Consider the following 17,723-nt stretch of genomic DNA (forward strand, 5'->3'; position numbering starts at 1 on the left):
CTCTCTGTAAAAAACCTTGCCCCTCTCATCCCCCTCTCACCTCCCCTGTCCACAGCTGAACTTCTTCAGAACAGAGCACCTTCCTCACATCCACCACTCTCTCTGTAAAAAACCTTGCCCCTCACATCCCCCTCTCACCTCCCCTGTCCACAGCTGAAAACTTCTTCAGAACAGAGCACCTTCCTCACATCCACCACTCTCTCTGTAAAAAACCTTGCCCCTCACATCCCCCTCTCACCTCCCCTGTCCACAGCTGAAAGCATCTTCAGAACAGAGCACCTTCCTCACATCCACCACTCTCTCAGTAAAAAACCTTGCCCCTCACATCCCCCTCTCACCTCCCCTGTCCACAGCTGAAAACTTCTTCAGAACAGAGCACCTTCCTCACATCCACCACTCTCTGTAAAAAACCTTGCCCCTCACATCCCCCTCTCACCTCCCCTGTCCACAGCTGAAAACATCTTCAGAACAGAGCACCTTCCTCACATCCACCACTCTCTGTAAAAAACCTTGCCCCTCACATCCCCCTCTCACCTCCCCTGTCCACGGCTGAAAACTTCTTCAGAACAGAGCACCTTCCTCACATCCACCACTCTCTCTGTAAAAAACCTTGCCCCTCACATCCCCCTCTCACCTCCCCTGTCCACAGCTGAAAACTTCTTCAGAACAGAGCACCTTCCTCACATCCACCACTCTCTCAGTAAAAAACCTTGCCCCTCACATCCCCCTCTCACCTCCCCTGTCCACGGCTGAAAACTTCTTCAGAACAGAGCACCTTCCTCACATCCACCACTCTCTCTGTAAAAAACCTTGCCCCTCACATCCCCCTCTCACCTCCCCTGTCCACAGCTGAAAACTTCTTCAGAACAGAGCACCTTCCTCACATCCACCACTCTCAGTAAAAAACCTTGCCCCTCACATCCCCCTCTCACCTCCCCTGTCCACAGCTGAAAGCATCTTCAGAACAGAGCACCTTCCTCACATCCACCACTCTCTCTGTAAAAAACCTTGCCCCTCACATCCCCCTCTCACCTCCCCTGTCCACAGCTGAAAACTTCTTCAGAACAGAGCACCTTCCTCACATCCACCACTCTCTGTAAAAAACCTTGCCCCTCACATCCCCCTCTCACCTCCCCTGTCCACAGCTGAAAGCATCTTCAGAACAGAGCACCTTCCTCACATCCACCACTCTCTCAGTAAAAAACCTTGCCCCTCACATCCCCCTCTCACCTCCCCTGTCCACAGCTGAAAACTTCTTCAGAACAGAGCACCTTCCTCACATCCACCACTCTCTCAGTAAAAAACCTTGCCCCTCACATCCCCCTCTCACCTCCCCTGTCCACAGCTGAAAACTTCCTCAGAACAGAGCACCTTCCTCACATCCACCACTCTCTCAGTAAAAAACCTTGCCCCTCACATCCCCCTCTCACCTCCCCTGTCCACAGCTGAAAACTTCCTCAGAACAGAGCACCTTCCTCACATCCACCACTCTCTGTAAAAAACCTTGCCCCTCACATCCCCCTCTCACCTCCCCTGTCCACAGCTGAAAGCATCTTCAGAACAGAGCACCTTCCTCACATCCACCACTCTCTCAGTAAAAAACCTTGCCCCTCACATCCCCCTCTCACCTCCCCTGTCCACAGCTGAAAGCATCTTCAGAACAGAGCACCTTCCTCACATCCACCACTCTCTCAGTAAAAAACCTTGCCCCTCACATCCCCCTCTCACCTCCCCTGTCCACAGCTGAAAACTTCTTCAGAACAGAGCACCTTCCTCACATCCACCACTCTCTCTGTAAAAAACCTTGCCCCTCACATCCCTCTCTCACCTCCCCTGTCCACAGCTGAAAACTTCTTCAGAACAGAGCACCTTCCTCACATCCACCACTCTCTCAGTAAAAAACCTTGTCCCTCACATCCCCCTCTCACCTCCCCTGTCCACAGCTGAAAACATCTTCAGAACAGAGCACCCTCCTCACATCCACCACTCTCTCTGTAAAAAACCTTGCCCCTCACATCCCCCTCTCACCTCCCCTGTCCACAGCTGAAAACTTCTTCAGAACAGAGCACCTTCCTCACATCCACCACTCTCAGTAAAAAACCTTGCCCCTCACATCCCCCTCTCACCTCCCCTGTCCACAGCTGAAAACTTCCTCAGAACAGAGCACCTTCCTCACATCCACCACTCTCTCTGTAAAAAACCTTGCCCCTCACATCCCCCTCTCACCTCCCCTGTCCACAGCTGAAAACTTCTTCAGAACAGAGCACCTTCCTCACATCCACCACTCTCAGTAAAAAACCTTGCCCCTCACAACCCCCTCTCACCTCCCCTGTCCACAGCTGAAAGCATCTTCAGAACAGAGTACCTTCCTCACATCCACCACTCTCTCAGTAAAAAACCTTGCCCCTCACATCCCCCTCTCACCTCCCCTGTCCACAGCTGAAAACTTCTTCAGAACTCAGAGCACCTTCCTCACATCCACCACTCTCTGTAAAAAACCTTGCCCCTCAGATCCCCCTCTCACCTCCCCTGTCCACAGCTGAAAACTTCTTCAGAACAGAGCACATTCCTCACATCCACCACTCTCTGTAAAAAACCTTGCCCCTCACATCCCCCTCTCACCTCCCCTGTCCACAGCTGAAAACTTCTTCAGAACAGAGCACCTTCCTCACATCCACCACTCTCTCAGTAAAAAACCTTGCCCCTCACATCCCCCTCTCACCTCCCCTGTCCACAGCTGAAAACTTCTTCAGAACAGAGCACCTTCCTCACATCCACCACTCTCTCAGTAAAAAATCTTGCCCCTCACATCCCCCTCACCTCCCCTGTCCACAGCTGAAAGCATCTTCAGAACAGAGCACCTTCCTCACATCCACCACTCTCTCAGTAAAAAACATTGCCCCTCACATCCCCCTCTCACCTCCCCTGTCCACAGCTGAAAGCATCTTCAGAACAGAGCACCTTCCTCACATCCACCACTCTCTCAGTAAAAAACCTTGCCCCTCACATCACCCTCTCACCTCCCCTGTCCACAGCTGAAAGCATCTTCAGAACAGAGCACCTTCCTCACATCCACCACTCTCTCAGTCAAAAACATTGCCCCTCACATCCCCCTCTCACCTCCCCTGTCCACAGCTGAAAACTTCTTCAGCACAGAGCCCCTTCCTCACATCCACCACTCTCTCAGTAAAAAACCTTGCCCCTCACATCCCCCTCTCACCTCCCCTGTCCACAGCTGAAAGCATCGTCAGAACAGAGCACCTTCCTCACATCCACCACTCTCTGTAAAAAACCTTGCCCTCACATCCCCCTCTCACCTCCCCTGTCCACAGCTGAAAGCATCTTCAGAACAGAGCACCTTCCTCACATCCACCACTCTCTGTAAAAAACCTTGCCCCTCACATCCCCCTCTCACCTCCCCTGTCCACAGCTGAAAACTTCTTCAGAACAGAGCACCTTCCTCACATCCACCACTCTCTCTGTAAAAAACCTTACCCCTCACATCCCCCTCTCACCTCCCCTGTCCACAGCTGAAAGCATCTTCAGAACAGAGCACCTTCCTCACATCCACCACTCTCTGTAAAAAACCTTGCCCCTCACATCCCCCTCTCACCTCCCCTGTCCACAGCTGAAAACTTCTTCAGAACAGAGCACCTTCCTCACATCCACCACTCTCTGTAAAAAACCTTGCCCCTCACATCCCCCTCTCACCTCCCCTGTCCACAGCTGAAAGCATCTTCAGAACAGAGCACCTTCCTCACATCCACCACTCTCTCAGTAAAAAACCTTGCCCCTCACATCCCCCTCTCACCTCCCCTGTCCACAGCTGAAAACTTCTTCAGAACAGAGCACCTTCCTCACATCCACCACTCTCTCAGTAAAAAACCTTGCCCCTCACATCCCCCTCTCACCTCCCCTGTCCACAGCTGAAAACTTCTTCAGAACAGAGCACCTTCCTCACATCCACCACTCTCTGTAAAAAACCTTGCCCCTCACATCCCCCTCTCACCTCCCCTGTCCACAGCTGAAAACTTCTTCATAGCAGAGCACCTTCCTCACATCCACCACTCTCTGTAAAAAACCTTGTCCCTCACATCCCCCTCTCACCTCCCCTGTCCACAGCTGAAAACTTCAGAACAGAGCACCTTCCTCACATCCACCACTCTCTCAGTAAAAAACCTTGCCCCTCACATCCCCCTCTCACCTCCCCTGTCCACAGCTGAAAGCATCTTCAGAACAGAGCACCTTCCTCACATCCACCACTCTCTGTAAAAAACCTTGCCCCTCACATCCCCCTCTCACCTCCCCTGTCCACAGCTGAAAACTTCTTCAGAACAGAGCACCTTCCTCACATCCACCACTCTCTCAGTAAAAAACCTTGCCCCTCACATCCCCCTCTCACCTCCCCCGTCCACAGCTGAAAACTTCTTCAGAACAGAGCACCTTCCTCACATCCACCACTCTCTCAGTAAAAAACCTTGCCCCTCACATCCCCCTCTCACCTCCCCTGTCCACAGCTGAAAACTTCTTCAGAACAGAGCACCTTCCTCACATCCACCACTCTCTGTAAAAAACCTTACCCCTCACATCCCCCTGTCACCTCCCCTGTCCACAGCTGAAAACTTCTTCAGAACAGAGCACCTTCCTCACATCCACCACTCTCTCAGTAAAAAACCTTGCCCCTCACATCCCCCTCTCACCTCCCCTGTCCACAGCTGAAAGCATCTTCAGAACAGAGCACCTTCCTCACATCCACCACTCTCAGTAAAAAACCTTGCCCCTCACATCCCCCTCTCACCTCCCCTGTCCACAGCTGAAAACATCTTCAGAACAGAGCACCTTCCTCACATCCACCACTCTCTGTAAAAAACCTTGCCCTTCACATCCCCCTCTCACCTCCCCTGTCCACAGCTGAAAACTTCTTCAGAACAGAGCACCTTCCTCACATCCACCACTCTCTGTAAAAAACCTTGCCCCTCACATCCCCCTCTCACCTCCCCTGTCCACAGCTGAAAACTTCTTCATAGCAGAGCACCTTCCTCACATCCACCACTCTCTGTAAAAAACCTTGTCCCTCACATCCCCCTCTCACCTCCCCTGTCCACAGCTGAAAACTTCAGAACAGAGCACCTTCCTCACATCCACCACTCTCTCAGTAAAAAACCTTGCCCCTCACATCCCCCTCTCACCTCCCCTGTCCACAGCTGAAAACTTCAGAACAGAGCACCTTCCTCACATCCACCACTCTCTCAGTAAAAAACCTTGCCCCTCACATCCCCCTCTCACCTCCCCTGTCCACAGCTGAAAACTTCTTCAGAACAGAGCACCTTCCTCACATCCACCACTCTCTGTAAAAAACCTTACCCCTCACATCCCCCTGTCACCTCCCCTGTCCACAGCTGAAAACTTCTTCAGAACAGAGCACCTTCCTCACATCCACCACTCTCTCAGTAAAAAACCTTGCCCCTCACATCCCCCTCTCACCTCCCCTGTCCACAGCTGAAAACATCTTCAGAACAGAGCACCTTCCTCACATCCACCACTCTCTGTAAAAAACCTTGCCCGTCACATCCCCCTCTCACCTCCCCTGTCCACAGCTGAAAACTTCTTCAGAACAGAGCACCTTCCTCACATCCACCACTCTCAGTAAAAAACCTTGCCCCTCACATCCCCCTCTCACCTCCCCTGTCCACAGCTGAAAACATCTTCAGAACAGAGCACCTTCCTCACATCCACCACTCTCTCATTAAAAATTTTGCCCCTCACATCCCCCTCTCACCTCCCCTGTCCACAGCTGAATTCATCTTCAGAACAGAGCACCTTCCTCACATCCACCACTCTCTGTAAAAAACATTGCCCCTCACATCCCCCTCTCACCTCCCCTGTCCACAGCTGAATTCATCTTCAGAACAGAGCACCTTCCTCACATCCACCACTCTCTGTAAAAAACCTTGCCCTCACATCCCCCTCTCACCTCCCCTGTCCACAGCTGAAAACTTCTTCAGAACAGAGCACCTTCCTCACATCCACCACTCTCTGTAAAAAACCTTGCCCCTCCCATCCCCCTCTCACCTCCCCTGTCCACAGCTGAAAACTTCTTCAGAACAGAGCACCTTCCTCACATCCACCACTCTCTCAGTAAAAAACCTTGCCCCTCACATCCCCCTCTCACCTCCCCTGTCCACAGCTGAAAACTTCTTCAGAACAGAGCACCTTCCTCACATCCACCACTCTCTCAGTAAAAAACCTTGCCCCTCACATCCCCCTCTCACCTCCCCTGTCCACAGCTGAAAACTTCTTCAGTACAGAGCAGCTTCCTCACATCCACCACTCTCTGTAAAAAACCTTGCCCCTCACATCCCCCTCTCACCTCCCCTGTCCACAGCTGAAAACATCTTCAGAACAGAGCACCTTCCTCACATCCACCACTCTCTGTAAAAAACCTTGCCCCTCACATCCCCCTCTCACCTCCCCTGTCCACAGCTGAAAACTTCTTCAGAACAGAGCACCTTCCTCACATCCACCACTCTCTGTAAAAAACCTTGCCCCTCACATCCCCCCCTCACCTCCCCTGTCCACAGCTGAAAACTTCTTCAGAACAGAGCACCTTCCTCACATCCACCACTCTCTCAGTAAAAAACCTTGCCCCTCACATCCCCCTCTCACCTCCCCTGTCCACAGCTGAAAACTTCTTCAGAACAGAGCACCTTCCTCACATCCACCACTCTCAGTAAAAAACCTTGCCCCTCTCATCCCCCTCTCACCTCCCTTGTCCACAGCTGAAAGCATCTTCAGAACAGAGCACCTTCCTCACATCCACCACTCTCTCAGTAAAAAACCTTGCCCCTCACATCACCCTCTCACCTCCCCTGTCCACAGCTGAAAGCATCTTCAGAACAGAGCACCTTCCTCACATCCACCACTCTCTCAGTCAAAAACATTGCCCCTCACATCCCCCTCTCACCTCCCCTGTCCACAGCTGAAAACTTCTTCAGCACAGAGCCCCTTCCTCACATCCACCACTCTCTCAGTAAAAAACCTTGCCCCTCACATCCCCCTCTCACCTCCCCTGTCCACAGCTGAAAACTTCTTCAGAACAGAGCACCTTCCTCACATCCACCACTCTCTGTAAAAAACCTTGCCCCTAACATCCCCCTCTCACCTCCCCTGTCCACAGCTGAAAACTTCTTCAGAACAGAGCACCTTCCTCACATCCACCACTCTCTCTGTAAAAAACCTTGCCCCTCACATCCCCCTCTCACCTCCCCTGTCCACAGCTGAAAACTTCTTCAGAACAGAGCACCTTCCACACATCCACCACTCTCTGTAAAAAGTCTTGCCCCTCACATCCCCCTCTCACCTCCCCTATCCACAGCTGAAAGCATCTTCAGAACAGAGCACCTTCCTCACATCCACCACTCTCTCAGTAAAAAACCTTGCCCCTCACATCCCCCTCTCACCTCCCCTGTCCACAGCTGAAAACATCTTCAGAACAGAGCACCTTCCTCACATCCACCACTCTCTCAGTAAAAAACCTTGCCCCTCACATCCCCCTCTCACCTCCCCTGTCCACAGCTGAAAACATCTTCAGAACAGAGCACCTTCCTCACATCCACCACTCTCTCAGTAAAAAACCTTGCCCCTCACATCCCCCTCTCACCTCCCCTGTCCACAGCTGAAAGCATCTTCAGAACAGAGCACCTTCCTCACATCCACCACTCTCTGTAAAAAACCTTGCCCCTCACATCCCCCTCTCACCTCCCCTGTCCACAGCTGAAAACTTCTTCAGAACAGAGCACCTTCCTCACATCCACCACTCTCTGTAAAAAACCTTGCCCCTCACATCCCCCTCTCACCTCCCCTGTCCACAGCTGAAAACTTCTTCAGAACAGAGCACCTTCCTCACATCCACCACTCTCTGTAAAAAACCTTGCCCCTCACATCCCCCTCTCACCTCCCCTGTCCACAGCTGAAAACTTCTTCAGAACAGAGCCCCTTCCTCACATCCACCACTCTCTCAGTAAAAAACCTTGCCCCTCACATCCCCCTCTCACCTCCCCTGTCCACAGCTGAAAACTTCTTCAGTACAGAGCACCTTCCTCACATCCACCACTCTCTCAGTAAAAAACCTTGCCCCTCACATCCCCCTCTCACCTCCCCTGTCCACAGCTGAAAACTTCTTCAGAACAGAGCACCTTCCTCACATCCACCACTCTCTGTAAAAAACCTTGCCCCTCACATCCCCCTCTCACCTCCCCTGTCCACAGCTGAAAACTTCTTCAGAACAGAGCCCCTTCCTCACATCCACCACTCTCTCAGTAAAAAACCTTGCCCCTCACATCCCCCTCTCACCTCCCCTGTCCACAGCTGAAAACATCTTCAGAACAGAGCACCTTCCTCACATCTACCACTCTCTCAGTAAAAAACCTTGCCCCTCAGATCCCCCTCTCACCTCCCCTGTCCACAGCTGAAAACATCTTCAGAACAGAGCACCTTCCTCACATCCACCACTCTCTGTAAAAAACCTTGCCCCTCAGATCCCCCTCTCACCTCCCCTGTCCACAGCTGAAAACTTCTTCAGAACAGAGCACCTTCCTCACATCCACCACTCTCTGTAAAAAACCTTGCCCCTCAGATCCCCCTCTCACCTCCCCTGTCCACAGCTGAAAACTTCTTCAGAACAGAGCACCTTCCTCACATCCACCACTCTCTCAGTAAAAAACCTTGCCCCTCACATCCCCCTCTCACCTCCCCTGTCCACAGCTGAAAACATCTTCAGAACAGAGCACCTTCCTCACATCCACCACTCTCTCAGTAAAAAACCTTGCCCCTCACATCCCCCTCTCACCTCCCCTGTCCACAGCTGAAAACATCTTCAGAACAGAGCACCTTCCTCACATCTACCACTCTCTCAGTAAAAAACCTTGCCCCTCAGATCCCCCTCTCACCTCCCCTGTCCACAGCTGAAAACATCTTCAGAACAGAGCACCTTCCTCACATCCACCACTCTCTGTAAAAAACCTTGCCCCTCACATCCCCCCCTCACCTCCCCTGTCCACAGCTGAAAACATCTTCAGAACAGAGCACCTTCCTCACATCCACCACTCTCTCAGTAAAAAACCTTGCCCCTCACATCCCCCTCTCACCTCCCCTGTCCACAGCTGAAAACTTCTTCAGAACAGAGCACCTTCCTCACATCCACCACTCTCTCAGTAAAAAACCTTGCCCCTCACATCCCCCTCTCACCTCCCCTGTCCACAGCTGAAAGCATCTTCAGAACAGAGCACCTTCCTCACATCCACCACTCTCTCAGTAAAAAACCTTGCCCCTCACATCCCCCCCTCACCTCCCCTGTCCACAGCTGAAAACTTCTTCAGAACAGAGCACCTTCCTCACATCCACCACTCTCTGTAAAAAACCTTGCCCCTCACATCCCCCTCTCACCTCCCCTGTCCACAGCTGAAAACTTCTTCAGAACAGAGCACCTTCCTGACATCCACCACTCTCTGTAAAAAACCTTGCCCCTCACATCCCCCTCTCACCTCCCCTGTCCACAGCTGAAAGCATCTTCAGAACAGAGCACCTTCCTCACATCCACCACTCTCTCAGTAAAAAACATTGCCCCTCACATCCCCCTCTCACCTCCCCTGTCCACAGCTGAAAACATCTTCAGAACAGAGCACCTTCCTCACATCCACCACTCTCAGTAAAAAACCTTGCCCCTCACATCCCCCTCTCACCTCCCCTGTCCACAGCTGAAAGCATCTTCAGAACAGAGCACCTTCCTCACATCCACCACTCTCTGTAAAAAACCTTGCCCCTCACCTCCCCCTCTCACCTCCCCTGTCCACAGCTGAAAACTTCCTCAGAACAGAGCACCTTCCTCACATCCACCACTCTCTGTAAAAAACCTTGCCCCTCACATCCCCCTCTCACCTCCCCTGTCCACAGCTGAAAGCATCTTCAGAACAGAGCACCTTCCTCACATCCACCACTCTCTGTAAAAAACCTTGCCCCTCACATCCCCCCCTCACCTCCCCTGTCCACAGCTGAAAGCATCTTCAGAACAGAGCACCTTCCTCACATCCACCACTCTCTCAGTAAAAAACCTTGTCCGTCACATCCCCCTCTCACCTCCCCTGTCCACAGCTGAAAACTTCTTCAGAACAGAGCACCTTCCTCACATCCACCACTCTCTGTAAAAAACCTTGCCCCTCACATCCCCCTCTCACCTCCCCTGTCCACAGCTGAAAACTTCTTCAGAACAGAGCACCTTCCTCACATCCACCACTCTCTCTGTAAAAAACCTTGCCCCTCACATCCCCCTCTCACCTCCCCTGTCCACAGCTGAAAACTTCTTCAGAACAGAGCACCTTCCTCACATCCACCACTCTCTCTGTAAAAAACCTTGCCCCTCACATCCCCCTCTCACCTCCCCTGTCCACAGCTGAAAACTTCTTCAGAACAGAGCACCTTCCTCACATCCACCACTCTCTCTGTAAAAAACCTTGCCCCTCACATCCCCCTCTCACCTCCCCTGTCCACAGCTGAAAACATCTTCAGAACAGAGCACCTTCCTCACATCCACCACTCTCTGTAAAAAACCTTGCCCCTCACATCCCCCTCTCACCTCCCCTGTCCACAGCTGAAAGCATCTTCAGAACAGAGCACCTTCCTCACATCCACCACTCTCTCAGTAAAAAACCTTGCCCCTCACATCCCCCTCTCACCTCCCCTGTCCACAGCTGAAAACATCTTCAGAACAGAGCACCTTCCTCACATCCACCACTCTCTCAGTAAAAAACCTTGCCCCTCACATCCCCCTCTCACCTCCCCTGTCCACAGCTGAAAGCATCTTCAGAACAGAGCACCTTCCTCACATCCACCACTCTCTGTAAAAAACCTTGCCCCTCACATCCCCCTCTCACCTCCCCTGTCCACAGCTGAAAGCATCTTCAGAACAGAGCACCTTCCTCACATCCACCACTCTCTGTAAAAAACCTTGCACCTCACATCCCCCTCTCACCTCCCCTGTCCACAGCTGAAAACATCTTCAGAACTCAGAGCACCTTCCTCACATCCACCACTCTCTCAGTAAAAAACCTTGCCCCTCACATCCCCCTCTCACCTCCCCTGTCCACAGCTGAAAGCATCTTCAGAACAGAGCACCTTCCTCACATCCACCACTCTCTCAGTAAAAAACCTTGCCCCTCACATCCCCCTCTCACCTCCCCTGTCCACAGCTGAAAGCATCTTCAGAACAGAGCACCTTCCTCACATCCACCACTCTCTCAGTAAAAAACCTTGCCCCTCACATCCCCCTCTCACCTCCCCTGTCCACAGCTGAAAGCATCTTCAGAACAGAGCACCTTCCTCACATCCACCACTCTCTGTAAAAAACCTTGCCCCTCACATCCCCCTCTCACCTCCCCTGTCCACAGCTGAAAACTTCTTCAGAACAGAGCACCTTCCTCACATCCACCACTCTCTGTAAAAAACCTTGCCCCTCACATCCCCCTCTCACCTCCCCTGTCCACAGCTGAAAACATCTTCAGAACAGAGCACCTTCCTCACATCCACCACTCTCTCAGTAAAAAACCTTGCCCCTCACATCCCCCTCTCACCTCCCCTGTCCACAGCTGAAAACATCTTCAGAACAGAGCACCTTCCTCACATCCACCACTCTCTCTGTAAAAAACCTTACCCCTCACATCCCCCTCTCACCTCCCCTGTCCACAGCTGAAAACTTCTTCAGAACAGAGGACCTTCCTCACATCCACCACTCTCTCAGTAAAAAACCTTGCCCCTCACATCCCCCTCTCACCTCCCCTGTCCACAGCTGAAAACATCTTCAGAACAGAGCACCTTCCTCACATCCACCACTCTCTCTGTAAAAAACCTTGTCCCTCACATCCCCCTCTCACCTCCCCTGTCCACAGCTGAAAACTTCTTCAGAACAGAGCACCTTCTCACATCCACCACTCTCTCTGTAAAAAACCTTACCCCTCACATCCCCCTCTCACCTCCCCTGTCCACAGCTGAAAGCATCTTCAGAACAGAGCACCTTCCTCACATCCACCACTCTCTGTAAAAAACCTTGCCCCTCACATCCCCCTCTCACCTCCCCTGTCCACAGCTGAAAACATCTTCAGAACAGAGCACCTTCCTCACATCCACCACTCTCTGTAAAAAACCTTGCCCCTCACATCCCCCTCTCACCTCCCCTGTCCACAGCTGAAAGCATCTTCAGAACAGAGCACCTTCCTCACATCCACCACTCTCTCAGTAAAAAACCTTGCCCCTCACATCCCCCTCTCACCTCCCCTGTCCACAGCTGAAAACTTCTTCAGAACAGAGCACCTTCCTCACATCCACCACTCTCTGTAAAAAACCTTGCCCCTCACATCCCCCTCTCACCTCCCCTGTCCACAGCTGAAAGCATCTTCAGAACTCAGAGCACCTTCCTCACATCCACCACTCTCTGTAAAAAACCTTGCCCCTCACATCCCCCTCTCACCTCCCCTGTCCACAGCTGAAAACATCTTCAGAACAGAGCACCTTCCTCACATCCACCACTCTCTGTAAAAAACCTTACCCCTCACATCCCCCTCTCACCTCCCCTGTCCACAGCTGAAAACTTCTTCAGAACAGAGCACCTTCCTCACATCCACCACTCTCTGTAAAAAACCTTGCCCCTCACATCCCCCTCTCACCTCCCCTGTCCACAGCTGAAAGCATCTTCAGAACAGAGCACCTTCCTCACATCCACCACTCTCTGTAAAAAACCTTACCCCTCACATCCCCCTCTCACCTACCCTGTCCACAGCTGAAAACATCTTCAGAACAGAGCACCTTCCTCACATCCACCACTCTCTGTAAAAAACCTTGCCCCTCACATCCCCCTCTCACCTCCCCTGTCCACAGCTGAAAACCTCTTCAGAACAGAGCACCTTCCTCACATCCACCACTCTCTGTAAAAAACCTTGCCCTCACATCCCCCTCTCACCTCCCCTGTCCACAGCTGAAAACCTCTTCAGAACAGAGCACCTTCCTCACATCCACCACTCTCTCAGTAAAAAACCTTGCCCCTCACATCCCCCTCTCACCTCCCCTGTCCACAGCTGAAAACTTCTTCAGAACAGAGCATCTTCCTCACATCCACCACTCTCTCAGTAAAAAACCTTGCCCCTCACATCCCCCTCTCACCTCCCCTGTCCACAGCTGAAAACATCTTCAGAACAGAGCACCTTCCTCACATCCACCACTCTCTCAGTAAAAAACCTTGCCCCTCTCATCCCCCTCTCACCTCCCCTGTCCACAGCTGAAAACTTCTTCAGAACAGAGCACCTTCCTCACATCCACCACTCTCTCAGTAAAAAACCTTGTCCCTCACATCCCCCTCTCACCTCCCCTGTCCACAGCTGAAAGCATCTTCAGAACAGAGCACCTTCCTCACATCCACCACTCTCTCAGTAAAAAACCTTGTCCCTCACATCCCCCTCTCACCTCCCCTGTCCACAGCTGAAAACTTCTTCAGAACAGAGCACCTTCCTCACATCCACCACTCTCTGTAAAAAACCTTGCCCCTCACATCCCCCTCTCACCTCCCCTGTCCACAGCTGAAAGCATCTTCAGAACAGAGCACCTTCCTCACATCCACCACTCTCTGTAAAAAACCTTGCCCCTCACATCCCCCTCTCACCTCCCCTGTCCACAGCTGAAAACTTCTTCAGAACAGAGCACCTTCCTCACATCCACCACTCTCTGTAAAAAACCTTGCCCCTCACATCCCCCTCTCACCTCCCCTGTCCACAGCTGAAAGCATCTTCAGAACAGAGCACCTTCCTCACATCCACCACTCTCTCAGTAAAAAACCTTGCCCCTCACATCCCCCTCTCACCTCCCCTGTCCACAGCTGAAAACTTCTTCAGAACTTAGAGCACCTTACTCACATCCACCACTCTCTGTAAAAAACCTTGCCCCTCACATCCCCCTCTCACCTCCCCTGTCCACAGCTGAAAACTTCCTCAGAACAGAGCACCTTCCTCACATCCACCACTCTCTGTAAAAAACCTTGCCCCTCACATCCCCCTCTCACCTCCCCTGTCCACAGCTGAAAACATCTTCAGAACAGAGCACCTTCCTCACATCCACCACTCTCTCAGTAAAAAACCTTGCCCCTCACATCCCCCTCTCACCTCCCCTGTCCACAGCTGAAAACTTCTTCAGAACAGAGCACCTTCCTCACATCCACCACTCTCTGTAAAAAACCTTGCCCCTCACATCCCCCTCTCACCTCCCCTGTCCACAGCTGAAAACATCTTCAGAACAGAGCACCTTCCTCACATCCACCACTCTCTCAGTAAAAAACCTTGCCCCTCACATCCCCCTCTCACCTCGCCTGTCCACAGCTGAAAACATCTTCAGAACGGAGCATCTTCCTCACATCCACCACTCTCTGTAAAAAACCTTGCCCCTCACATCCCCCTCTCACCTCCCCTGTCCACAGCTGAAAACTTCTTCAGAACAGAGCACCTTCCTCACATCCACCACTCTCTGTAAAAAACCTTGCCCCTCACATCCCCCTCTCACCTCCCCTGTCCACAGCTGAAAACATCTTCAGAACAGAGCACCTTCCTCACATCCACCACTCTCTCAGTAAAAAACCTTGCCCCTCACATCCCCCTCTCACCTCCCCTGTCCACAGCTGAAAACTTCTTCAGAACAGAGCACCTTCCTCACATCCACCACTCTCTGTAAAAAACCTTGCCCCTCACATCCCCCTCTCACCTCCCCTGTCCACAGCTGAAAACTTCTTCAGAACAGAGCACCTTCCTCACATCCACCACTCTCTCAGTAAAAAACCTTGCCCCTCACATCCCCCTCTCACCTCCCCTGTTCACAGCTGAAAGCATCTTCAGAACAGAGCACCTTCCTCACATCCACCACTCTCTCAGTAAAAAACCTTGCCCCTCACATCCCCCTCTCACCTCCCCTGTTCACAGCTGAAAACATCTTCAGAACAGAGCACCTTCCTCACATCCACCACTCTCTCAGTAAAAAACCTTGCCCTCACATCCCCCTCTCACCTCCCCTGTCCACAGCTGAAAGCATCTTCAGAACAGAGCACCTTCCTTACATCCACCACTCTCTGTAAAAAAACTTGCCCCTCACATCCCCCTCTCACCTCCCCTGTCCACAGCTGAAAACATCTTCAGAACAGAGCACCTTCCTCACATCCACCACTCTCTCTGTAAAAAACCTTGCCCCTCACCTCCCCCTCTCACCTCCCCTGTCCACAGCTGAAAACTTCTTCAGAACAGAGCACCTTCCTCACATCCACCACTCTCTGTAAAAAACCTTGCCCCTCACATCCCCCTCTCACCTCCCCTGTCCACAGCTGAAAACTTCTTCAGAACAGAGCACCTTCCTCACATCCTCCACTCTCTCAGTAAAAAACCTTGTCCCTCACATCCCCCTCTCACCTCCCCTGTCCACAGCTGAAAGCATCTTCAGAACAGAGCACCTTCCTCACATCCACCACTCTCTGTAAAAAACCTTGCCCCTCACATCCCCCTCTCACCTCCCCTGTCCACAGCTGAAAGCATCTTCAGAACAGAGCACCTTCCTCACATCCACCACTCTCTCACTAAAAAACCTTGCCCCTCAGATCCCCCTCTCACCTCCCTTGTCCACAGCTGAAAACTTCTTCAGAACAGAGCACCTTCCTCACATCCACCACTCTCTCAGTAAAAAACCTTGCCCCTCTCATCCCCCTCTCACCTCCCCTGTCCACAGCTGAAAACATCTTCAGAACAGAGCACCTTCCTCACATCCACCACTCTCTCAGTAAAAAACCTTGCCCCTCACATCCCCCTCTCACCTCCCCTGTCCACAGCTGAAAACTTCTTCAGAACAGAGCACCTTCCTCACATCCACCACTCTCTGTAAAAAACCTTGCCCCTCACATCCCCCTCTCACCTCCCCTGTCCACAGCTGAAAACTTCTTCAGAACAGAGCACCTTCCTCACATCCACCACTCTCTCTGTAAAAAACCTTGCCCCTCACATCCCCTTCTCACCTCCCCTGTCCACAGCTGAAAACTTCTTCAGAACAGAGCACCTTCCTCACATCCACCACTCTCAGTAAAAAACCTTGCCCCTCTCATCCCCCTCTCACCTCCCCTGTCCACAGCTGAAAACTTCTTCAGAACAGAGCACCTTCTCACATCCACCACTCTCTCTGTAAAAAACCTTACCCCTCACATCCCCCTCTCACCTCCCCTGTCCACAGCTGAAAGCATCTTCAGAACAGAGCACCTTCCTCACATCCACCACTCTCTGTAAAAAACCTTGCCCCTCACATCCCCCTCTCACCTCCCCTGTCCACAGCTGAAAGCATCTTCAGAACAGAGCACCTTCCTCACATCCACCACTCTCTCAGTAAAAAACCTTGCCCCTCACATCCCCCTCTCACCTCCCCTGTCCACAGCTGAAAACTTCTTCAGAACTTAGAGCACCTTCCTCACATCCACCACTCTCTCAGTAAAAAACCTTGCCCCTCACATCCCCCCTCTCACCTCCCCTGTCCACAGCTGAAAACATCTTCAGAACAGAGCACCTTCCTCACATCCACCACTCTCTCAGTAAAAAACCTTGCCCCTCACATCCCCCTCTCACCTCCCCTGTCCACAGCTGAAAGCATCTTCAGAACAGAGCACCTTCCTCACATCCACCACTCTCTGTAAAAAACCTTGCCCCTCACATCCCCCTCTCACCTCCCCTGTCCACAGCTGAAAACTTCTTCAGAACAGAGCACCTTCCTCACATCCACCACTCTCTCAGTAAAAAACCTTGCCCCTCACATCCCCCTCTCACCTCCCCTGTCCACAGCTGAAAACTTCTTCAGAACAGAGCACCTTCCTCACATCCACCACTCTCTGTAAAAAACCTTGCCCCTCACATCCCCCTCTCACCTCCCCTGTCCACAGCTGAAAGCATCTTCAGAACAGAGCACCTTCCTCACATCCACCACTATCTCAGTAAAAAACCTTGCCCCTCACATCCCCCTCTCACCTCCCCTGTCCACAGCTGAAAACTTCTTCAGAACAGAGCACCTTCCTCACATCCACCACTCTCTGTAAAAAACCTTGCCCCTCACATCCCCCTCTCACCTCCCCTGTCCACAGCTGAAAACTTCTTCAGAACAGAGCACCTTCCTCACATCCACCACTCTCTGTAAAAAACCTTGCCCCTCACATCCCCCTCTCACCTCCCCTGTCCACAGCTGAAAGCATCTTCAGTACAGAGCACCTTCCTCACATCCACCACTCTCTGTAAAAAACCTTGCCCCTCACATCCCCCTCTCACCTCCCCTGTCCACAGCTGAAAGCATCTTCAGTACAGAGCACCTTCCTCACATCCACCACTCTCTGTAAAAAACCTTGCCCCTCACATCCCCCTCTCACCTCCCCTGTCCACAGCTGAAAGCATCTTCAGTACAGAGCACCTTCCTCACATCCACCACTCTCTGTAAAAAACCTTGCCCCTCACATCCCCCTCTCACCTCCCCTGTCCACAGCTGAAAGCATCTTCAGTACAGAGCACCTTCCTCACATCCACCACTCTCTGTAAAAAACCTTGCCCCTCACATCCCCCTCTCACCTCCCCTGTCCACAGCTGAAAGCATCTTCAGTACAGAGCACCTTCCTCACATCCACCACT

The 17,723-nt window shown here is 52.2% G+C and overlaps 1 long non-coding RNA gene across 1 annotated transcript; it reads right to left on the bottom strand.

Annotated features, from left to right (window-relative positions):
- Window positions 1–575: 575 nt before the first annotated feature.
- LOC132387515 (uncharacterized) lies at window positions 576–16,217 on the bottom strand. Its single transcript, XR_009509914.1, has 3 exons — window positions 11,999–16,217; window positions 4,146–5,359; window positions 576–4,050 (listed from the first exon to the last, which is right to left on the bottom strand). It is a non-coding gene; the product is annotated as an uncharacterized LOC132387515 (long non-coding RNA).
- Window positions 16,218–17,723: the final 1,506 nt, after the last annotated feature.

The sequence above is a fragment of the Hypanus sabinus genome, unplaced genomic scaffold (assembly GCF_030144855.1).
Source record: "Hypanus sabinus isolate sHypSab1 unplaced genomic scaffold, sHypSab1.hap1 scaffold_1930, whole genome shotgun sequence".
Taxonomy (NCBI): Eukaryota; Metazoa; Chordata; class Chondrichthyes; order Myliobatiformes; family Dasyatidae; genus Hypanus; species Hypanus sabinus.